The 24,021-nt window shown below is 49.0% G+C and overlaps 1 long non-coding RNA gene across 2 annotated transcripts in view; it reads right to left on the bottom strand.

Annotated features, from left to right (window-relative positions):
* The window catches only part of LOC308177698, a 36,360-nt gene extending 27,456 nt beyond the window's left edge, over positions 1–8,904 (bottom strand). The window contains exons 1-2 of one of the 2 annotated variants that reach the window (XR_013939350.1): positions 8,653–8,904; positions 8,019–8,134 (exon numbers count right to left, since the gene is read on the bottom strand). This is a non-coding gene — a long non-coding RNA (uncharacterized lncRNA). The remainder of the gene's footprint in view (positions 1–8,018; positions 8,135–8,652) is intronic. The other variant, XR_013939351.1, reaches the window with a different exon arrangement.
* Between the last annotated feature and the right edge of the window lie 15,117 nt (positions 8,905–24,021).

Genomic DNA, 24,021 nt, shown 5'->3' with positions numbered 1-24,021 from the left:
ATAGTTTACTGGTAGTTTGAGAAAAGATCAAGTATGCTAAAATATTTGAATGGGAAACTTTCGTCATAACAGGAAACACAACTGCAAACTGACCCCTGAATTTCTCTAATTTAGACTTCCTTGAGCGATCTGTTGTTTCCATTTTGACCGCTTTCCTATTTTGGCTACAAAGTTTGAAAAACCTGCACAGAGATGCTCTCATTGCACCGGTTGCTGCGTGGAGCACTGGTTCATTGCTGGAACCGCACAGGGTGAGGAACCCAACGCTTCCCAGTCACGTCCAATTACTGTGCAGGGCCACCCGGCAGCCAAAGGGCTTCGTATTCCCTCTCTGCTTTCGTGCTGGCAGGAAAATCCATTTTACTCAATTAGCATTGACCAGAGCTGTTTCACCACTGCCCTCGCTCCTGTTCTCCCAGCGAGGAGCCAGGGGAGGGTCAGGCGCCAGGGGCTGCAGGAAGGTGCCCGCCTGATTCGGCTCCGGGCAGGGAAAGCCCTGGGCATACAGCTAAATCTCAGGGTGTTCTTACGTGATTTTCTTAATTAGGCCTTGGAATTTTTTGAAATGATTTCTGGCTGCCTGGGATTGTTATTCATTACAAAAAATATATCTCTAAATCTCCAGTGACTTACAGTACAGTTTTATTGACTTAATATTTTTGTATACATTGCCTGACTCCAATAAGGCTGCAGAGGGAATTACAAGTCAGGCCAGAACATATTTCCAGTTAAGACAAGCGTAAGGACTTTTAAAAATATATAAATTCAATATTAAATGCATCATTTAAAAAGGACTGCAATAATTAGCTGAGAGGGGCGAAGCTGCAGAACAATAGCTGGTAAAGAATTCCACATCCCACTATTGTTGGAAGGGCCTAAAGAAATGAATGCTTGTGTTCTGCTAGAACCCGAGTTATTATTTTAAAGAACATCCAGAAATAATTAAACAAACATTCACATACAAACAGACTTAAATACGATTACGCATACCTATGCGGTCGCTGGAGATTACCAGCCGGTGCTGGCACGGCTCTGCACGAGCCCCCTCTCGACGTGAGGGGCATGGCTGGGGGCACCGCTCAGCCCCCAGGGGCTGCGCCCCCCCTCCAGGGGCTGTGCCCAGCACCCTCCAGGGGCTGTGCCCCCCCTCCAGGGGCTGTGCCCCCCCTCCAGGGGCTGTGCCCAGCACCCTCCAGGGGCTGTGCCCCCCCTCCAGGGGCTGTGCCCCCCCTCCAGGGGCTGTGCCCAGCACCCTCCAGGGGGCTCGGCCGAGCGAGAGCTCCCCAGTCCCGCACAGCCCAGGGCGGCGGTGCCGAGGCCGGTGGGCTTCCCTCGCTGCGGGAACCCAGCGCTTAGAAGTCATCCTGAAATCAGTTTCTACAACCGGGAAGACGAGCATGAAAATAACCACCAGTTTTAGACTAACAAAAATAAGCTTGAACATACTGAAAATAAAGTTGCAAGAAGGTGAAGCAAAGCAAAACGCGTTATCACCAGCTGCCTGAAACTTCTGCCCTATCCTTGGCGTCTGCTCAGCAGCAAGGGGATATGGGCTGAGGGAAAACGCTGGCAGGCACTTCCCTGCAAGGGCCGTGCTGCAGGAAAAAAACACTGAACCTGCAGGCCTGGCTCACGCAACACCATCCTACCTGCAGGATGGTGCCCGAGGGCACAAACCACAAACACCCGCCTCGGCACAGCGCGTGGGGCAGCGCGCCCCTGGCCCCAGCTGCTCAAAGACGCGGCCTCCAAGCTCTTTGCAAGTTACTGTAAGTGCACGAGCAACACGGGGAGCACAGGTGCTCTTTTCATCACGTTACCTCCAGTACTTGCAATACTTCTGAAGGAACTATGGGCATGCCACACGAATCACGCAACAATGCATTCACCAAATAAAGATGTGAAAGGCCCCTGTTGCGCACAACGGCCATTTAATATGAGGACATTTACTTATTTTGAAGTAACTGAGGGCTTTCCCCAAACTAACACTGACAATTGATAGGGGATAGCTAACAGAAACAGGAGCGATCTAACCCCACGAGCCTTTTCCAAGCCAGAAGCCTGTACGGGCAGCAGAGGGGCAGCTACCCCGTGACAGGCAGCACACCGCAGGGCCCGCTTTTAGCTGCCACAGACCCTGCAGGCACCGGTGCCCGTCGGCAGCTCCATTTGCAAAGCACCAGCAACAGCCAGACGCAGCTCAGGCGTTACCTGTCCCCAGCAGCACCCGCAGATCTCTCCGCTTTCCGGCCAATGCTCCGAGGCATTCTTTTAACATGGATTTTACTTGTTCCTAAATTAATCTCTTTCTGTTGCCTTACAATGAGAAAACGTCAGTCAGCTGAAGGAACTGTTTGCTAGAATTGGGGAAGACAGCTTCGTAATGCAGAGTTTAAGAGAATGAGAACACTACCCCGAGCACAAAGGATGCCGCAGCAGCTAGATGCAGAATCTCGGCTCGGAGTCTTTAGTAAAGGAGAGGGGAAAAGTCCTCCTGAGTTCAGGAAGAGTTCCACCTAGTTAGTGAACATGTTTTTGTCCAAAAAAAAAAAATTAATCTTCTGATGACTAGATTGGAAGACCCCATGCACAAAAAAGTACTTTTTCAATACGAAAAACAACCGCAGTATTTTTTTTCCTCACTTTAAAAAAAGTTGATAGAAATTTATTGACTGGCCTCACTTCTAAAGCTTACAACCAGCCAACATGGAATAAATGCGCTATCATCCAAAATTTCTCACATATGGCACGTCACGTCCGATTTTTCCTCAACTGAGGCTCGAGCAGAGTAGCAACAGCGAATGCTTCTCCTGCGCAGGCACCCGAAGAGCGAGTGAATGAGTTACGCCACGGGGCAGGCAGCTTGCGCAACGGTTTCTAGCAGCGCAGGGAAGCACAGCGCGTTGAGCAACGCCCGCTCTGCCCGCTGGCCGATTGCGAGGGCTACCTCCACCCGGGCAGCCCAGGAAACAAATCTGAGCTTGCTTCCAGAGGAGCGAGTGATGCCGGGACCGGGCAGGAGCAACGGGGCAGGGGTTTAGGGTGCCGAGTGCCGCCCTGCCGCAGAAGAGGCCCAGCCTCCGCGAGCACGGGGAGCGCCCAGCAGCGGGGTCCTTCGTGGCACGGAGCTGAAGGGGGCTTGGGGCCGGCACCAAGCATCGGCTCGCTCACAGCTTCACCAGGGCAAACTCGCCTCTTCAGGCAGCTTTTTGGAACAAATGTAAGTCAGCACAGCTGGTTAGGGCTTGGTACTTGTTTCGGGGTCTCTGCCAAGCAGCTGTAGCATTCATCACTTGCTGCTCTAGGAGCAGCTTTACCAGACCGCAAAAATTATAGCTTGACTCGAGCAGTTTGCAAACCCCTGCCTAACTAGCTGTCCTCAGCGCTCCCTTGCATTGCTGCTTATTCACGAGACCTGGGAATTTTCTGGATGAATCTCTGTCCCCCTTGGCACCAGCTCTGTGAAGAGCACCCGCAGCTGTGCTGTTACCAAGTCTGCCACTTGCATTTTTTCCTGTTTTATTTGCTCATCAGAAAAGGAAAGGGATATATCAGCACAGTTATCTGAGCGGTAGGAACGAACTCCATACAGCTGAGGAGACTTATCCCCTTTACATCTATTTTTGTTTCTGCCTCCCAACAGTGAAATGAGTCAGCTTCTCTCTCTTTTAGTATTTAAGTTTTAATATATATATGCACATATACGTAAAAGAAAGCTTACCAAAAGTATGCACCTGTGACTGACCCTACCAGGTTTAAAAAGAGAGGGGGGTGAGGGAACCCATGCGATGTGCAGAGGAAGGAGCACAAGCCGTGGTTTCTGGGATGAGCCCTGGGAGCACGAGGCCCTTGCTGAGGCCTCCTCGATGCGGCTGCGTGCAGACGGGCTGGTCGGAGCCCCAGGCTGGCAGCCCCGCCGCGCTCCTTTACGGACCGGTGCAAGGCGCTGGGCAGCCTCAGATCTCCGTAGGTTTCAGCATTAGACACACAGATCAACGTTAAAAACACAGCATCTTCACCCCCCTCCGGGAGCGCAGAAGGCAGCTTTTGTTGGCAGGACGGGGCCGTACGAACAATATAACCTCTGTCTCCACAAGGATTGTCTTCACCCCCTTGGCTGAGCCCCGGGTTCTTTTTGCGAGGGGAGCTGCGCTCCGGCCAGGGCTCAGGCACGCACGTCCCACAGCTGCCTCCCTCCCGGCTTGCCGCTGCTACGGCAGCTCCGCTGCGCGCCTCCAGGCCAGGCCATCCCAAATTCTGCCTCTTGGCCAGGATGTGGCCACCGGGCACCAGGGGGGCACCAGCAGGCGCTCCCCCGCTGCTTGCAGAGCCTCCTCCTGGCCACCGGGTAGCCACCCTCATTTACCAATGCAAACTGTTCTGGCAAACAACTCGGAGCACAGCGCGGCACTTCGGGTGCCCAAATGTTCCTGCACACAGAGCTACAGCAGCTTACAAGTGGATGGCCTCCTTCCAGCACTGCCTCTTCGCCCCTCAGCACCGCAAGAAGCTCAAGAGCAAACCCGCAACCCTACCTGGAGGTGCTGCAGTGATTTCCCGTGGCACAAACCGGTCTTTCAAAAAGAAATGAAGCCTCCCAGAACCCCCGCCAAGCTGCCCAGCACACACGCTGAGGTGCACCAGTGCACCTCAGGCTCCATGAAGAAGCACAGTGGGTACAGGAGGGCGTTCCTGAGGCAGCCCCCTTGCTCCCCTGGCATCGGGCAGCTCGGGCTCAGGACCCCCTCCAGCACCAGCTCCGAGCCCAGCCTGCACAGCTTCAGCAGGAGGAAGGGGGCAGGGGAACCATCTCTGCCCAGCGGGCAGCATTTTGTCCTCCCCAAGTCCAGCAAAGAAATGGACTGCTGTGCTGTAGGTGCGCTCCTGACGCTCTGGTATTTGGGATGTGCATGGACATTCATAAGTTACAGTTTTCATCCTCCCCCTTCACCCCCTCAGCACTCAGTTGTGTCCAACGCACATTAAGACTTTGAAATTTATTTTAAAAGTTTTCCAGAAAATGACATTCTTGTGTTCTAGCCAGGCCTACTCAAATCTAGCAAATACAGTATTTTGATAACATGGTTAGGGCTTAGCGTGGTTGGATGAGTAATAAATTGGCCAAGAAATGAAACTGATTCTAAAACTACCCTTTCAGGGGAAAAGCCTTTTGAAGAAACTCTTCATGTTCTAAAACTTGAAAGAATGACTTGAATTCCTTACCGCTTTTATAGCTTTATACAAGGAGAGAGAAAACTAGTCTTTCAGGGAGGCGGAGATGATCTCCTCAACGGAAGCAAACGCAGAAGAGCGCAATCACTGACCTTCTCAAAGAGGGGAGCAGAGGCTTTGCAGCCTGTCAGATGGGGGTGTCTGAGTGCTATCTCTGAAAAAAAAACCAAACTGGAGATAATCGGGGGAAAAAATAAACTGACAGAAGTAGTTTGTATTTTGCTCAGCAGAGCCTCCACAGTTTCAGCCTATGAACTGAAACCGATCCCGGTACCAGATATTTCCAATAAGCAGAGCGACCCACAGAGACCACGCCGCTCACATCCCAGAGCTGCACAGCGAGACAGCAAACCAGGAGCGTGCGGCAGGAGGTAAGGCGGCCCCAGGGAAGATTCAGGCTAAAAGTCTTCAGAACCAGAAAAACCCATTTAAGCAGCAGAAGAGGGTTACTGAATAACATTTATTTAAATATTCTTTACTGTGCGAGGAGAGGCATTCTGCAAGAGGTTATCTACCTCAAATTTGGAAGGGGAAATACTTTCCATTTCTCTGCCCTCTTAAGCATACACTAAGATCATCAAAGGCACAGACGAACGAGGTACCCTGAGATGGGTGCTCGCCCTGAAGGAGGACTCTGAAGAACTGAACCCCCCTACAGAGCAGGATCAGCAGGAACAGCTCTGCACAGCGCCCTAAAACCTGCACCAGGCACTGGCTCCAAATCCTCTTCCTGCCTCAGCTATCTGAAGATAGCTGTGACTGGTTAGAAGTTAAATCCCGTTAGAAGTTAAATCCCGTTGCCTTACAGCCCGCAGAAGCCAGGGATGCTCAGCTCCGATGCCTCCGTCGGACTGCGGTGCTGAGCACAGAGGGGAGCAGGACTGAGGCTGGGTGAGAAGTGCTGGGCCGAGCTCTGCAGACCTGGTGCCCACCGCACTGCCTGGCCGCGGGGTCTGCGAGCCTGCAAAGCCCAAAAGTGTTCCGGGCTCCACAGCACACGGCGCTGAGCACAGAGCAGATGAATTTTTCTGGAAGATGTACAGTATACATGCTTGCATTTGCCAAAGGATGAGGTCATTTTGGAAGGAATTTTATTTATTCAGGAAATATTTCTGGGAATATTTACATGTCAAGATTACATGTTTAAGTTCTTTGACAAAGCAAACTCTGGGCCACATGCTTATTTTCTAAAGAGATTTGCAAGTATTTCTCCAGGTTTTCCAGCACAAAAAAGGCCTTTACTGTATCACGGCTCTGGTGGCAGACACCGTCTCCTCATTTCAGAGGCAGGATCTCAGTCCTGCGTTAAAGGCTCCAGCCCTCAGCTGACCTGCAGGCAGCAATTTTCTTTCCAGTGCAAAGAAGAGGAAGTTGCTTCAGGCACTCAGGCTCAGAAAGATGTATGCAACCAGATCCTCTGCATCAGCACAGGGATGCAAGTTCAGCAGCACTCCTCCACGGGAGAGGACGCCCAGACCCACAGGGGTCAGCATGTCTGGTCAGAGCCCTGGGAAGCTTTTGTTTTGTGCACGAAACGCAGCGAGACTGGAAGACAGCCACAGGAGGCACCACAAGCTCACCTTTGCTCAAGGCTCACGGACAAGTTTTTGGAAGAAAAAGAACAAAGAGTCCATCTAGAGTTATGAAGCACAGGAACCCCAACCCTGGCTTAGGGGAACCCGGAGCTATTGCTCAGCAGGCGGCACGTGAGGGAAGCATCACCTCGCACCCACCCTGCCCTTCCCAGGCACCCACTGCTGGCAGCGTCCCACAGGGGCGTCCCCTTATTTGTGCTAAATAATAGGCACAATGTTATTTTAAGCCAGAAAATGAAGGTAGTGTGAACTGATGATAGTATGAGTCGACTGTCATTTCCCAACATGCTGCGATATCTACTCTACTCTTTCTCAATTATTAACAAATTTGAGAGGCTGATGTCTAATTCCCAGAAGTACAGAGGAACTGTGGCACAGCGCAGAACAGATTCAGTAGTGTTATTCCTGGAGCTTTGTATAATGCTTCTAAAGTTATATCCAGATCTAAGTCTCCACACTCTGCCCAAAGGGAAAAAAATTAGGCTAATTAAATACCGGAACAGAATATGACTGCGCAGTATGAGCGAGAGTATTCAGAGAGCTTAGGGCAACACCTTCTTATCTGGTTAATCATAAATCACACTCATTGGCATGAGAAAAACGCACAAACAATTCTTCGGGCTTGGAAGCTTTGGACTCAACCCCCATTCATGGCTCAGCTTCACCAAGTGCAACTCTACCTTGAATAGATTTGAATCTGCTCAACATATTTACAGAAATCTTTCTCTCTGTTCCTCTTTAAATAAAAGAAGAAAAAAACAAAAACAAAAACCACCAACCCACCAGAAGACTGCCATGTTTTATAAAGCCATGAGTTTTTGCTTTGCCAGAGTATTCTTAGTGAAGCATTAAATCATTTCCACTTGAGGAGCTGCAGTTCAGGGATCTTCCACACGAGCTACGCGCTTAGAGACTGCGGTGAACCTCCTGCGTTTCCTCTCCACGAGGCCCCGAGAAGTGAATTTGTCTCTGAACCCTTTTATTCCTCTGCCTCAACCCTGGGCCTCCCACGGGATGCAAGGGTACCTGCAGCCCTGCCACGGGCACAAGGACCGCCAGCCCACGAGAACACGAACAGCACCTCCGCTCTTTTATTTGACCTAAGCAACGGCCCGAGCAGAAACCTCGGTGCTTTCAGGCTGTGTGTGTGCAAGTATCTCACACGCAGATGCTTTCGTTAGTGCCTCCTACCTGAGAGCTGGGGTACTGCTCCAGGCCTGTGCACTTCAACGTGAAGAGGTGCAGCTGTCCTCTCGGAAATGCAGCTGGCACTGGCGATAGCCGTATTTCCTTCATGTCCTGCAAGTCTGAGAGGGAGAGAGACAGCTGGAAACTCTACTGGAAAGGCACTTACTCCTCGGATGTAGATTTTGTGCATTTTACAGTGAAAACACGAGTTTGTTCTCAACACTCTTGAAATCGCGTTGAGATTAAGCAGCCCGAGGCAGGTTTACCAGAAGAAAAGACACCCGGACAGGTCTCACAGGGCGCTGCCCCTCCCGCTGCAGTGCTCGGCCAGGGGGCAGCAGGGGAGGAGGCGCAGAGGGATCCTGCCCACACACCCCCAGTGCCCCCCAGCTTTCTCCGTATTTAATCAGGTACTGGCTGGGCTCACAGAGCTCCGAGCCTTTGAAGATGATTTTCCCAAACTGGTCTAGGCCAAACCAAGCTTTGTAACCTCTCTGCTAACCCAGTGCCCAGCACCTGGTTAGATCCTGCAAAAGCAGGGATGCCTTTCTTAAAATTGTCCTACAAGGAAATTGAAGTAAGATTACTTGGGTGGCTGGTTCTACTACCTGAGCTGGTAAGTACACAGACATTTTACCTCATTTTCCCAGCCAGCTGTCTCCTCCAGTTCTTCAAGTCCCTGCCTGCAAGCCCTCCTGCACTTGAACTCTTCCCAGCACCCTTTCCCCCGGTCTCCTCCTTTGCCCCCTACAGCATGGCACCACCCCACACCCACAGTCCTTTTCCACCCGAGCTTAATGCCTTATTTTTATCAGCTGACCTTCCCGGCCTTGATTGCCCGCACCTCGATAACCTTCACAGCTGTATCTCCCTTCACCAGGGCTGGCACTGTTCACAGGAGGACCTAGTGTCTGCCACGGAGGGGGAGCTTCTGCACGTACTGTCACAGGGAAAAACACTTTCTTACAAGCAAAGCATGTACTTAGAATTTACTGTTAATGTTCATTAAAACAACAAAAACGAAATAAAGGAAGTCTATGTGAGGAAAGAGTTCTGATTTCTCTTGAAACAGCCCACCTGACACGGCTGCAGGATGCCTACACGCGTTGTGGTTCTTCGCGCCTCCCTCACAACTTACTGACCAAGAAATAAAACGAGACTGCGGAAATAGAATAAGCCCAGAATGTTTAAAACCAGTTTGAGATTCTAACTATTGCCTGCGTGCTCATCAGCATTATTTATGGGATACATATGAAGATAAATACAACAATATATTCTTGGAAGAATATAATTCTGATGCGGTTGGGGATGCTAAAGCATAGGAGCCCTGGGATTAACAGCCTGAACTAATATCACAATTGTCATCACATTAAGAGGATCTCAGGAGACTGGAATATTGATATAACTATGGTGTGAAATCAAAATATTGTCATTTATAAAGGGAAAAAAAATGTTCCTGGCATGCAGACAGCTAGTTATGCATGAGTGTAGCACATACAAACCACAATGTTAGAAAAGCCCCAAGAGATGTGATAATTCTGCAAATATAACTATTCAGTATATTCAAATGAAGAAAAATCCATCTTTATCACACTCCTCAATCAGTTATTTATATAATTGTAGGGGCCTTTTATCCCATCTATTTTTCCTTTGATGTTCCTTATTTCCTATCACACGTTTGTGCTAACTGAGCCACATGGAAGACCTTAATGTCAGCTAAAATACATCATCTACTTGACTGTGAGGGACAGTAAATGGTGGTCATTTGCTACCACAAACAACTTCATTATAATTGTCCTTCAGCACAGAGTTGAATTGTGAATGTTTTAGTTTCTCTTAAAAAAGGGACATTAAGTTTTGCCCACACAATCAAATCCTAAGACAGTCCACAAAACAACATTAGCCAAACTACTTCACCCAAAAGCTCATTTTCACATCATTTCACCACTTCATAATTTCTAGAGAAAAGAACCAACTATGCAAAGAAGCTGCTTGTTTTTCTCTGTTTATTCGAAAGCAGACATCTGTCTGTGCTCTCACCAAGCTCTTATCAAACAGGGGCCAAAGATACTCTGCTGCAGCTCATGCCTGTTACTCGGACGGCTCGTGCCCCGTGAATCGGGAGGGTAGTGCCCAGATTGTCACGCCTTATGTGCACATTTTAAATGCACTTAGCAGAGTGTCTGCATCCCAGCCGAGACGCTCAGCACAGGGGGCAGTGACCTCTGGTCCCCTGCATATTTAGTGGCCAAAGTCTCATATGTGCACAGGTAGCGCACCGAGGTGCACGTTCAGATGTGATGCTCTCTTTTGTTTATTTTGGAAGGTGTGAATCTATAATGAATAGAGCTGACAAATAAGTGAAGAAGGAAAAGCAAGCGCTCATTTCTTCATGACTTGAAGGTAAAAGGAGAGAATAGGTATTTTATCTGCTAATACTTAATGCAAACTAAAAGCCTAATTATTACAGTTGCCAACATCCTGGGTGAAATCAGGATTTTATCAACTATTTTATTTGTATCTCCTCATCTTGGAAAGGAAAACTGATTTTGGAACTCTTTGATTTTTCCATAAAGAAAGGCCCAGTGGAGCCGGGAAATGCCGAGGTCTATGGATTGCATAAAGTACTCCCGCTATTCCAGCGCTCGCTCTCAGAAACACATCGTTGTAAGTGGAAATGCAAATACCGTATGCTCTTATTGAGGTTGCAATTAATGTATTTGGGAAGGGAACCAATGTAAATTATTTTTTGTAACAGTGAGCCTTTATATAAAGTTGGACTATTTAAAAGCATGCATGCCATATAAAGGCAGAGAGGGAAGTGTCAAGCCTTATTTATGAACAGTCAAGCTTGAGTAGATTTTCATAAAAACCCTCAGTAATGGTTTCTAATTCTGAGGCTCAGCTTAAGGGCCTGGAGCTCGTGTCTTCTGAACGGCCAATGAAGCATCTTTGAACCTCGTTGCACCCCTGCCGCGTTCTGCAGCCTGAGCTGGCACCACGTGCTGCTGAAGCAGAGGGCTGCGGGGAGGCTCACGGGCTGTGGGAAGGCACTGGGCAGGTCGGTGAAGGTTTTAGTGAAACCAGCGTTTTACCTGGATTTAGCTAGACCTGCTGTACAGCGTCTGTGTCTGCTAGAGTTAGGAAGCCGCAGCTCAGGTCCAGGAATCTGTGTCTGCACCCACAGAGGCTACCAGGTAAAAACATCAAAGCTCCTCGTGGTACAGGGAGCTCCTCTCCTCCCGAGGCCGCTGCAGACTTTGCTGCTGCCTCCAGGCTTTTGTTCCAGAAGCAGGGTGCAGCTTGTGGCGGTGGTGCCGAGGCACTCACCTGCTCCCCATTTCTCTGTGGATTTCCCGGTGGCCTGGCCGTTCCTGCACGGTGCCGAGGCTGGGAGCCCTGCTGCCCCCGTTCCCAGCACACAGCTGCGGTCCTGTAGCGCGGGGACCTGCTGGGCTTGTCCCCTGGGACAGGTCACCCACCAGCTCGGCAGAGAGCATCTGCTCTCCTCCTGCAGCGCACCCTCTGGTTTGGCTTCATTTTAAAGGAATCCAGCGTGCGCGCTGGGACGGGACAGCTCCACGATGGGCACCAGAGCACAAGAAATGAGCAAGGGGGGAGATTCATGGCTGGAGGCACCCGGTGTCCTCAGCACCGCCGCCTGTGCCCGTCCCCCTGCGCAGCTGCCCCTGCGCTCCCACGTCCTCGCTGCCGGCGTCCGAGCCCCCGGCGGCACACGGGGACCAGCGGCCGCGGGGCGGGAGAGGCCACCCAGAAATGCAAATCAAAGCAGCAGATGATGCGTGGTGGTACTCTTCATGTTGAAATATGTTATTAATATTAATAGAGTTACATTTTGATGAAATGTGTTTTGTGTAAGAAGGATTAACTGTACTCAGATTCTATTGGCTCATTGCAACACAGCGAGGTTTTAAATTATTGACTTTGCAGGCAAAGGACAATTCCCATGCCTCTGCCCCTGCAGGACGGGACGGCACGGGCTGCGGCAGCCCGAGCTGGTGGACGTTCCTCACCGTGCGTCGCGTATGTGGGGAGGGGCAGCCCTGGCTCTCCAAAACACCGGCATCTACTTGCCAGGAGATGAGAAATTGGTATTAAAAATTTCACGCATCAAAAGGAGATGATTAATTTTCTTCCAACTAATTAATGAAATGAAATACTTTTCCACCCACCGAGCTGGAGTCCAGCAAGATCAGCAAAAAGGCTCTTATTGACTTCGGTGGACTTTGCACCAGTGTCATTTTGTGGTTCGCTTCAGCAGAATGATACATTTATATTGGGAAAGGGAGGTTGTAGGATTTCCTAGGAACAAGATCATTTTTCAGAAAGAAGGATGTTTACCTACATTTTCTCTGCTGCTAAGGCAACTGAAAGAGAGCATTGTTGTTTTGTTTTTAATTAAAGTTTTTAGCATTCACCTCAGCCACCGTATTGACTTTTTAATATATGAATAAATATTAGAACGCACGTATGTTTTATACTGCCTGCTCTGCATTTATTCACTACACCTTACAGGGCTCTCTCCAGTGATCTGAGTTACACATTTCCAGCAGCATCCTGCCACATAATAAAACGTAAGAAAGTAGGGCAGAACCCCCACCACATTAACCCACTGCCTCCTGACATGAGTGTGCGCGCAGTTCAGAGCACACTTCATCATTAACACTTACCGTGCTTATTTATAACGAGGAGCCTGCAGCATTTCTGAAACATCCTGTAAACGTTAATCCCCTGAGTACCCCCTAGCGCAGCCAAGTATCGTTTTCTTTCTTTCGGAAGAGGGAGGCCCGTGCCCAGACACGGGACAGCTCGGGCACCGCAGAGATGGGCTCCGCGTCAGAACCGCCGGGAGCGGCGCTCGGGACCCCCACATTCCTCGGGCCGGGGGTCTTTGGAGAAAAGGAGTTTTGGGGCCAGAAATGCCAGTTGTTTGAACCCCAAACCTTCTGGAGACGCTTTTTGGCTCCGAGCAGTGCGGGCAGCATTCCAGCATCGCCCCCCTCCCGCCCGCCGACCCCAGCTCTCCCAGGAGGGCCCCAAACCTGCCGCAGCCCCCGGGGTGCTGAGCGGCACCAGGGCACCCGCAGCCCCTCGTCTTCAGCCCGAGCTGGCCGAATATTGGCAGCGATGACCCCGATGCCTACGAATAACGAGACGTGCACGAATACAGGGCGCGAGAGTTTCAGTTTCCCAAGAAATGGGTTTTCCCTGCACGGGGCAGACCTGGTGCTGGCAGGGCTGGGGCCGTGCCGCTCGGCGCTGGGGGTGCGCAGGGGACAGGCTGCACCGGGCTGGTGCTGTCGAGGGGGTGAGCTGCCCCCCAGAGAGCCGGACGGTGCTCGTGTTTAAAGGTTAATTAAAACAGCAAGGCTTGCAACGCACGGCACACAACAGCATTGACGCGGCTCTTTTCCCTTTAAATACTTTGCATACTAAATTTAAACTAACTTCCCTCCCTGCACACACACAAATAAATAAATAAACTTCGTGAATCAAGTCAACCATAATTCCAATTAGTCCCAGCTGTTATTTCCCCATCCTTTACGGCCCTGTCTGCGGCACTCAGAAATAGGTTACACATGGCCTCATGCAAGGAGACATGAAATAATTGCTTCAATGTGAATGAAGAGTAACTAATTTTGTTCATGTATTATTCAGAATGACAGGGACATTACTGTAATAATTCCTGACTTATTCAATATTCTGGAGAATGGTGTAGAAAAAAATGCATTTGCAGCCACAGGAAATGGAATGAACTACTCTGGGCTGAACCTCTTCCTCTCTTTCCTATTTATTTTTAACAACATTTCCAAATCACACTGTGAATACACTGCTGTCATAGCTAAGATTCATTTTGACTGCAGGTATAAGGAGAACACTTCTCGAGGCAATGTGACCTACTACTGATGCAGCGAAAATAGATGATGTCACTGAAAGATAAATGGCTTTTTCATATTTCTTCCTTCACTCTTTATCTCATAAAGAAAAAAAAAGGATTCCTTTGATACTTCAGTTAGCAATAAATTTGGTAAATGACTCTAAAGAAATCTGTTTGGAGAAGACACCTTTAGATGTCAGTGAACAGATTTAGTTGTTAGCTATCTGTGTCCATGGACATTGTTATTTCGCATAGCCTAAATTTAAAAAATCTTCATTATGATGAGTTAAAAAGAAAGCATTCTATGACTAGTCATTATTTAATAAAGAGGAGAGAGAAATAATAAAAAAAAGAAAGAAATGACAAAACAGGGAGAAAAATAAAATGAAATTCAAAAAGGGACAAGATGTGAAAGATTATAGTGTGTGGGCTTAGATCAACATCCGTATGTCACCTTTTAATAAGAAAAATGATAGAAATCTTAAGTAAGTTTCTTTGTATAACCTTCAAAGGTTATATTAGTGACTGATCAAATGCTGAGTTTCTCTTCCCCCCCCCCCCCATGTATAAACTAAAAAGAATGAGGAGCAAAGAATGGATGGAGACTCAAGGTACAGTTTTGGTTATGAAAGGTAATGTCAAAAGAAGTTATCTAGAAATATTGCATTTGTGATGAAAAATTCTAATTTCCATGCATGCGTCAATGTATTTACACATGAAACCCCACATGAAACCCCACAGCTGCAGCGGCCATAGCACTGTTTCTTTTTCCTGCCTTGATTTCAGTAGTCAAGTGGTTGGGTTGGGAGCAGATCAGGAAGTGCAGAAGGACACAAAGATAAAATATACGGAGTCTATTTACAAGTACTTCCCTTTCCTCGCATCCTTATCTACTTTCAACAACCGTTATCGGCGCGGAACTCCCGCTGCCAACAGAGGCGGCGGGCGAGGACCGGCGGGGCTGGGAGCAGGGCGCTGCCGAGCAGGGAGGCAGAGGATGCTCAGGCAGAGGGCTCAGGAAGAAAAAGGGGAGCAGCAGGTGCCAGAATGTGAGCAAGTGCATCGGAAACTCAGAGAATTCCAGCAAATGAGTAATTGGCTAATGAATCAAAGGATGCACAATTCATTTATGTCATACGCGTAGGCTGGGGAAAGGTAGATCTGAGGCAACACCTCGTTGCTCTGCCGGGAACGGGAACGTTTACACGAGAACCCAAGCCTGCTTCAGGCCCGGCTCCTGGCTGCTGGCTCCCAGCTGACCTTGCTCAAGACGTTCAGCGACAGCAGCGTGTGCAGGCGGAGCACGCTGGAGCTGATGGCAAAGGAGCCCGACAGGAAGAGTCTCCAGCTGTGCAGCTGGAGCGTTCAACAGGAGCTGGTGCACAGGGGCCCTTAAAACCCTTGGTGCGTGGCAGGTTGTCTGGCCAAAACTAGCCAACAGAAAACAGCTAAAAAGCTGAGCAAAACCAGAAAACAAAGTCCTTTCCCTAAATGTCGGTGTTGGAGAACAGTTTATAAGGCATCAGAAATCGGTCTGAAAAATACCACTTCTGTTTTAAGAGTAGGTCCGTGTAGTTGACAGGTGCATGCCAGCACCTGCACCCATGTAACGTCAGGTGCCAGACTCCAGCAGTTCCCGGTGACTAATTACAGCCTTTGCAATTACCGCAGCACTGGTATGATTCTTGAAAACAATAACATTCTGTTCACTGAATGCTGAAAACTTACTTTGCTTATCACACTGCTTTCCACAGCCAAACAATAAGGAGATTGAGGGTGACCCATATTTTCTTCCTCAAACAATCAGATGGCCCTTCAATCGGGAAAGGTCAAGAAACTCTGCTGTAGGAGAATCCATGGCTTGTAAGATCTCATTCCCATCAACAGGGCTTGCTCAGACAAATTCAGTATTAGCTCAGTGCTAAGAGTTCACCAGAAGTTCTCTGTGTGAAATGAGCACGCTGCAGGCAGGCTGACCCTGCAGGACTGAACGGTGTCCCATGGACAGACCACCCAGTGAAAACTTTCTGAAATTTCTTTTCTGATGCATTTCCCAGTCACAAGCTTTTTTACTACGACTTAAGGGTTGAAGCAATATGTCAAAATGACATTTTGTCCTAAAACCAAAATAAGTTTATATATTGTATGAGTGTTGGAAACAGAGCTAAGGAAAGCACTACCATGATAAAAATCTCATACGTTGGCCATCCCGAGGCTAAACGTAGGTAAATATCAAGCTACAAAACAGGGATACAAGTTGTTGACAGACTATTTTCTGCTAGATGCATTGTCAGTATTCTCATTCACATTTCTAATGGTCCTCTCAAATGCTGCATTGTACCTCAGCGTAAACCTGGTTTTGGCAAATACTGAGATTTCTCTTTCTTTTGTTGAATGACTTATGGGATACTATAGAAAATGAAACCATTTTTACAAGTCAACATCTACTTACCCAATTTCTATCCCCTCACTTTTCAGAATAATCAGTGATTTTAAAGGTTTCTGGTTTGGAGTATTCAGTGCTGGGTCCCTCACTGAGACCCAGGAGCGTCAGCCCTAACTTATCCTGGGCTTGTGCACGAGTTGCTTCGTTGGGGCTCCCCCAGCCTGAGCTCACCCCCAGCCTACTCCTGCCCCAGTCCCTCCTCCTACACACGCTGTGCTCAGCAGTAGCAGGGAGGGAGAGCCTGCCCACCCCCAACCTATTTCATTCAATCCTATCCCATCTGCATCCCATCCCATCCCACCCCACCCCACCCCAACCAACCCAGCCTTGGATGCTCACCCGCTCCCAGACCCCCACGCTGTCCCACCATTGCCTGGCACCCAAGGACCCCCCCCATGCCCCATCAGTCCCTAGGCTACATATGTGTCAGTTACCGACCCCAAATACCACTCCAGCCTTGCGCCACCTCCCGAGGTACTGCAGGTGCTAACTCAGGGCTGACCACAGGCCTCCAAAGCAACCACCAGCACCAGCCCTCGGCTGGTTACTCCTAAAACCTGACCATAGCATAGACAGAGCTCAGCTCAAAATACATTTTTCTACAGCTTGTACCTCCTGGAGCCAATCCATACTGCCTGTAATGTGGGACGATGGCTCGGTCCCAAATCTAACCCTTATGTAAGCTAGCATATACCAGTTGGCTCCAACCTCAAACACGAGCGTGTGTCGGGTAAGGAGTTAGCTATGCAGGACAGCCTGTAAAACGCTCCGAGTACAATAGGCAGTTTTGCTGTAGCACTCACTGAAAACAAGCCAGAAATTCTTCAGAAATGTATATGCAGTTGTTCTCAGTTCCCTGGCCTTGCTTGAACCTCTGGTGTCTGCGGAGGGATGAGCCCCCAGCGCCTGGGACAGGCCTGGCTGCGCCGTGGCCCCGCTGGCTGCACCGTACCCGTGTGGCTGAAGGGGAGCGGTGGGCTGGGACAGGGACTGAGGCTTCTTTCCCCTGACGTACAACTGGAACTTCACGAGCAGCATCAACAGGGCTGCATCTGGGCTGGCTCCGTTGTCGTGGCACTGCTCAAACGCATGTCATGGTAAGGCTCCGAGCTGTCACCCGGTTTGTGACTGCTCCCTTCGGCCCTCCGCGCACGGGCTTTGAGAACATTGTCACTGTCCTGATCCAGGTAATATCCGTGCTCATCTAACCTTGTTTCCTCACTTGGCTGCTGAGAACATTTTATAGATTTGTCAGGTAAGGCTTTATTCCTTTAAAAAACAGATTAGAAAAGCCATCTGGAATATTTTTTCAAAATCAACTCAAACTCCTCCAGCTGTTGTGTGACCTCATCCTTTATTAATTTCTGCAGACTCGTATTTACCATTGAGATCAACCCTACAAGTGTATAATTTCCTGATTTCTTTCCAGCTACTTTATTAAAGATTGGGGTTAGATATTTGCTCCCCTCGAGTCCCCTGATAACCCTCCTTCTCCAGCAGGAGTTGTTAAGGAGTAGATGATGTATCACACATTCCTTTATAGCAACAATAATTGTTCTGCTTCGGCAGCGACTGTGGCTTACATACTGCAGTTTTTCTGAAATTGTTTTCTTCTTTCTCTTATTGCTAAGGAAGATATTGGCACCAAAATGTGATTTGAGAGCTCGTGTTCTCTTATTTTTCTCCCCTTACCTGGAGCCGGTGCAGATGCTACGTTTGTGATGGCACCACTGACATCTGTGTAGCTGAATCCAATGTCATAAACAGGAAGCAGAAGTGACAGCGGCAATTTCAATAGGGGCTTTTCTTCTGCTGAAGCCATTATTTCCCACAGGGTATATAAATCACGCCATGGCTAGAGCGTTCAGCTCCAAGTCTATGGCAATCCTCAGCTACACGGATGTGCCCCAACCCTTGCCCTCCCTTGCAGTCTGGCTGTTTTCCCTGAGGCGTGTTTGGAGCTAGCAATTCTTTGTTTCTGGGGAGGAAAACGGGGTGGTCACAGTCATTAAAAAAACCCGTAAGATGACTTTTGCGCCTGTCATGGGACATCTGTTTCTACAGAAGAAGCTATTCATAAACACTTCAAGCCTGGGTACGGTTTCGGTACCCAAATGCCAGGCCTGGTTTCCTGCCCCAGATGTCTCATTGCACGCTCCGGGGGTGTGGGAGCCCCCTGCAAGCTTCCCAGGCTGGGCCAGCCCCTGGGCATCCTTCCAGGAGGCACCTTCACGCCTGCTCCCTCTGCCGAGCCGTGGCTGCCCACCTCCTGTCGCTGACCTCAGCCCTCGTCTTTTCAGCTCTAGATCTCAGGCTTTAGCACCGAAAAGGCTCGGGCAAAACCTCTCCTCCACCCACTCTGCTACATCCGACATCGCCCTTTGAAGCAAGGGTAAAATCTGAGTACAACTGTAGTTCCCCTCCTTTTCTGCCGCAGCAGCACTGCGCTGGCACAAGCAGAGTAGAAATGACGCCGCGGCTGGGCGATGCACTGGCTCAGTGGCATGGGCCACCGCAGCAGGAAGCCGATAGCTAAAAAATGCAGAAATGGACCCAAATAAAGAAAAATACGCGTGAAATACACAAAATCTAAATCTGGATGAGAAATCCTAATGGTCACGATATTTAGAATTTACAAGCCATTTATGTCCAATTCAATATATCTCAATTTATAATTCCTCATCTTTTCTGCAGTAGCGACGATTTGGCAGGATACCACGCACGAGCCCAGGGCAGATCTTAAAATGGCAGCGTAACGGCATGACTAGTGGTGTAACTCGTATTTATCACATCCACCGTTACATAATCACAGCTTGCATCCACAGCGGTCCTCAAGCAACTGCAGAGCTGGTCACCACCCAGAACGGGCGGTGTTCTGCCACCTCTGGCTGGCGAAAGACGGAAGAGCAAAGCCAGGCCTCGTCCCGGCCGCCCAGCAGGGCTGGAGGGGCTGCACCTCCAGCAGGGGGGCAGCAGGGCTGTGTAAGGCTGGGCGGAAGGCAGGTGCTGATGCAACTGGAGGTTGGTAAATGATTTTGTTGTCATTGCACTTTAACACCTGGAATTCTTGACTTTTTTTTTTTTCTTTTTTTTTGTTTCCCTGTGGTTCAAATTTCCCAGTGCATCACTAAAAGCTCCAGGAAGAGGACATCCTCCTCCTCCTGCAGGGCAGGGGACCCCGGCTTACACCTCCAGCAAGGAGCAATGGAGGCGGTGTGCGGGACATGGGCCGCAGGAAAGCAGCACTTGTGCCAGATGAGCTGACGAGCAAGGTCTGTGAGGCGCGCCAAGCCGGAGCTCCACAACATCCGGAGGCAAATGGCCGCTGTCTCCGGCTCTGCAGAGCCCTGCCCTGCACGGCCGCGTCCCCGGCAGCCGCGGCGAGCACGGGGAGACGATGGGCAGCCTTGGTTCAGGCTGCATTGGAAACGTGGAGGTGGGGTTTAACGCATCAACCGGCATAAAATAAACGGGTGGTTTACAAATATTTGCATCCTGTAATTGTCTTTAGGAAAGATCAGCTGGGTTAAATCTCTCTGGGGCCATTTTTCTGTGAGGAACAGCAGAATTGTTAACAAGTTTCATTTCCACCACTCAAGCAGCTAATGTGCAATCTCTTAGTCTGATCACACCTCTGCTTCCAAATGGCACTTCACAAGGGAGCACCTCTAATCTGACATGTTCTTTCAATGTTTTCTATGGGAAATGACTTTCCAGACTATCTGAAGGTTGCTGGGATGAGTCTGGCTGCTATGAGATGGTCCTCCTGAGTGATGGGAAGCAAGGCATACGGCTCGTAGTGGTGAGATGGGGAAGAGAAAGCAAAGAGCTGGAAATTAGTGTGGATTTGGCTCCTAATCTGAGAACTTCTTGGGAACAGGGAAGGTGGCTGAACAGGTTTGGGTCGGAACATTTAAGGTCTTAATGTTTTTCAGTAAGTTTCTATAACATGACAAAGCTACATCTTGACTTTCATTTGAGGGTTAATCCTGATTTTAACGAATCAATTGCAAACAGTTCTTGAGGCTGGTCTCAGGTGGGGAGTAGTGAAAGTACCACAGCATTACCCTACACGCCTGGCTGTAGAACATCAGCCTGTGAGACTTTCTTGAAAGATAGTGACTTAGGGACACGATCAAATATTTAAATCTTCTTCTCTATCTGTTCTCTTTCTGCGAGGAGGTACTTTTTCAACATTTCAACCACATTATAAAGGGCTGCAAATGAAGAAGAGAAGCAAAAGACTGGGAAAAGGGTGAGGACAATATTTCCCAGTAGGTTACATCAACTTGTCAACATTTTTGCATTTAGATACCAAGGTCAGAGGAACATCAACCTAAACTCCTGACTTCGGGAGAGCTTGGTTGCAAATGCTGTAGCTTAGGCTCAACATAATCTCAAAACTCCTATTTTACAGGGAATTAACAACCTTCAGAATTGTTTCAGTTCTGAATGGTACATTTTTTTCTTTCCAACAAGCAATAGGAAAAAAAGATGATTATCCTGAGAAATACTAAATGCCCTCACTTCTCCCGCAGGCTGATGATCACCATTTTTAACACCTTCATATATTATGGGCATATTTAATTGATACAGAACTTCACAGCTGTGTGATAAAGCCTGGTCCCAGTGATCTCCAACACAGACAGGGCTTTCAGCTAAATGCTCTGTCCTAACTCTGTACGTCTTTGGCTCAGGCAGGGATGTCTGTTGTTGATGTGGCTGTGGAAACACAACGTGAGGTAGGGGATGAAATACCAAGGGAAGACTGGAGGATTTTAATAATACCTATTTTTATATCTACTAGATGCCAACCATCTGAGTTAACAGAATATAATTGGAAGAATAGATTTAGTCGTTTTCTTTATTATTAGGCCTTGATGTACTTCCGTCAACTCCAAAATACTCATTACATGTAATTAGGGAGAAGATTAGAGTGCTGTTAAGATGCAGAAAAATGATGCAGCTCAACAAGGGCCAGTGGACGAAACAACCCACTTAGGAAAATGTCTGAAAAGTGCTGAGCAGAAGAGAGCATTTAAAAAAAATGATGAAGATGAGAGCTGGTGCTCAATAATGAAGATGAGACTTTGAAGTGGGAAAGAGTTGATATGCAGAATCAAAGCATTTGATGACTATACCACTGTCTAAAATGAATCCCTTGTGTTTATTTAGATGGTTGAAGTAACGTCAGTGAGGCAATTCCCAAAGAACCACCCTGTCTTTTTCATAAACTCCCACCCCAAATGGCATAATTAATTTCACAGTTGTATAGAATAATAATAATAAAAAAATCCATCCTTTGGGAAGTAGGTGGTAATTTCTATCTGATAGAAATTGTGATTAGACACAGCATATAAAACTTTCTGATAATTTATTCACCAGAAATTGCCATATTATAACTATCAGGGGGCTGGTGATATGAAACTTAACAAGCTGATATTTCACTCTGATTTCCTTGAGCATGGTCCAATTTATTAAATCAAAATTGTAGATTAGCTTTAATGTGAAATAAGATTTTTGTATTTTGGGGTAATGTATGTCAGAACTCATGGAACAGATAATGGCATAGCTAATAGAAATTAAGTTGTATCTAGAGCTGAAAGGTAGATAAAGAAGCAAGAGCAGAAAATTTCTGTGAAACTAGAGGATAAAAGACTAGAAAAGAGACCAAGCCTGAGCCTGTACCACTGTATAAAGCAGCACACTCTAAGGCATCACCAGTATGGCGATCTATTTCTGGTTCTATCATCAACTCCCCCTATGACATTAGATGAATTATTTCAGAACAGAATCCCTTTTCCACTAGATACAAATTAAGTAGCAGAAGAGCTGTTAAAAGGTGGCCACAGTTCTGCCGCTTGCCACACGCGGGGCCACGCTGTCGCAGCGCACGGGCACCGGGATGCTGGGCGCGGGGTCCGCCTTGGGTGGGCTGCTGCCCCCAGCACGCTCCTAGCAGAGCCTGCCTACATTTGCATCCATTTTTTTTTAACGTGCTTCTTTTTGTTTTGTTGGTCAGACTGGGCTATTCTGGGAGGCCCCTGGGTTTGCTCATTCTCTCGCCAGAGCACGGCCGGGTGCCCGCATCAACAGCAGGGAGCCGGGGCTGGCACTGCCTCCGCCTGCGCTGCTGCTGCCGGCCCAGCTGAGCACGAGAACGGGCAGAGCCGGGGGCGAAGGGAACGCTCCCTCCTAGCACATCACGGCGAGGCTGCCTGGGGACCCCGAGCGTCCTTTGCTTTCCTTCCTCAAATTTGCAGAGCAGCAGGCACCATCTGGCTCGCCTGCCTGCAGCTGGAGAGGGAAAAGCACGTGGGCTCTGCAGCGGCAGCACAGGGGGAAGCGGAGTGTGATGGTATTGATGCCAATCACCGCACCAGGGAAGCAGGGCTGGGAATGAACCAAAATGCAGGCGATTAACCCCAGGACGGGTCCTGCAGGGCAGCGGCCGCCTCGAGGCGGCGCGGCGGTGCTGGTGCCCCTGAGCCTGGCGCTGACCTCCGGCCCCACGGCCCCGCGGGTGGCTCCTGCCGCAGCCCAATCAATCCCCGCTTGTTTATAAGTATCTGTGACTCACAGGCGTTTTTCCTACTCCTTAATTGCCAGTTTCCTGAGAAACCATTTCAGTCAGCCAATAAGATGCAGAATTATTACTTAGTGACTAGATACAATAGGGAAAAATAAATACGGCATTACTGGTAAATTGAACGGCGCTTTTCTAAGTACATCACGTATTTATAAACAACACACAGGTTTGCGGAAACTGAGGAACCCCCGCTCCTGCTGAAGAAGGTCTCGAAGGCCTTGTCCCGGGGAGCGGCACCTCTCACCTCCGCCAGCCGTGCTGGGGACGGCGCTGCGCGCCCGCCGGGGCAGGGTGCTGAGCCCGGCACCGCACCCCTGCGGCCCCACGGGAGCTGCCCCTGGGCCTCTCCCCTGCGTTTCTTAATCCTGGTTTGGGTCCTGCGTCTCCCGGTGCGTGCTGGCTTCCTGAGAGCCCTTACGGATTGGTACCGTGATTTCAATAAACAAATTTAAATCCTTGGAGAAGCCCAAGATGGTGGTGGTATTTTTATTTGGTATTGTTGTAAAAGTGATGCACAAGATCTAAATGACAGAGATAAGACAATTTCATCTTCGGTATTAGTCACTGCTCAATTACAGCTTCATTCAAAGCCATTAATTGGTAGAAAGAAATAAGCCTGTGAAGTCACTATAGCACAGCATGCTGTTTCCTTTATTCTCTTAATAAATGATTGTGTTTGGGAAGCTTGAAAGTCGTTTTTAGCAATCATTTGGTAAAGCCACTCTAATAGCTGTTAAAAGGCTAGGAAACACAATGCCAGTTAATTTGGGGTGCAATCACAGGGAACCAGGGGAAGGAAGATAAAAAACATGATGGCATACAAGAAAATGGGAAGCTGGAGGAGTGCAGCACCAGCGCGTTAGATGACTCAGTGAGGCAGGCAGCTGGAGGGCTGCGTCCTGGCAAGATTTCCCCCAAGAGCTCTGGCAGCCGATGGGCCACGTCCCAGCTCCCCGCGGCTGGGCGCCGCCTGCCCGCACGCCCCAGGGCACGAGCACCTTCGGAGCCTCGGTGTCTGAACACGACAGTGGGCAGCGGGACGCCTCAGCTCCCTGTTCCTGCGCTGGAATCA

This window comes from Anser brachyrhynchus (assembly GCF_964034855.1).
Source record: "Anser brachyrhynchus genome assembly, chromosome: 14".
Taxonomy (NCBI): Eukaryota; Metazoa; Chordata; class Aves; order Anseriformes; family Anatidae; genus Anser; species Anser brachyrhynchus.
This window is presented reverse-complemented; position numbering and strand designations above follow the sequence as displayed.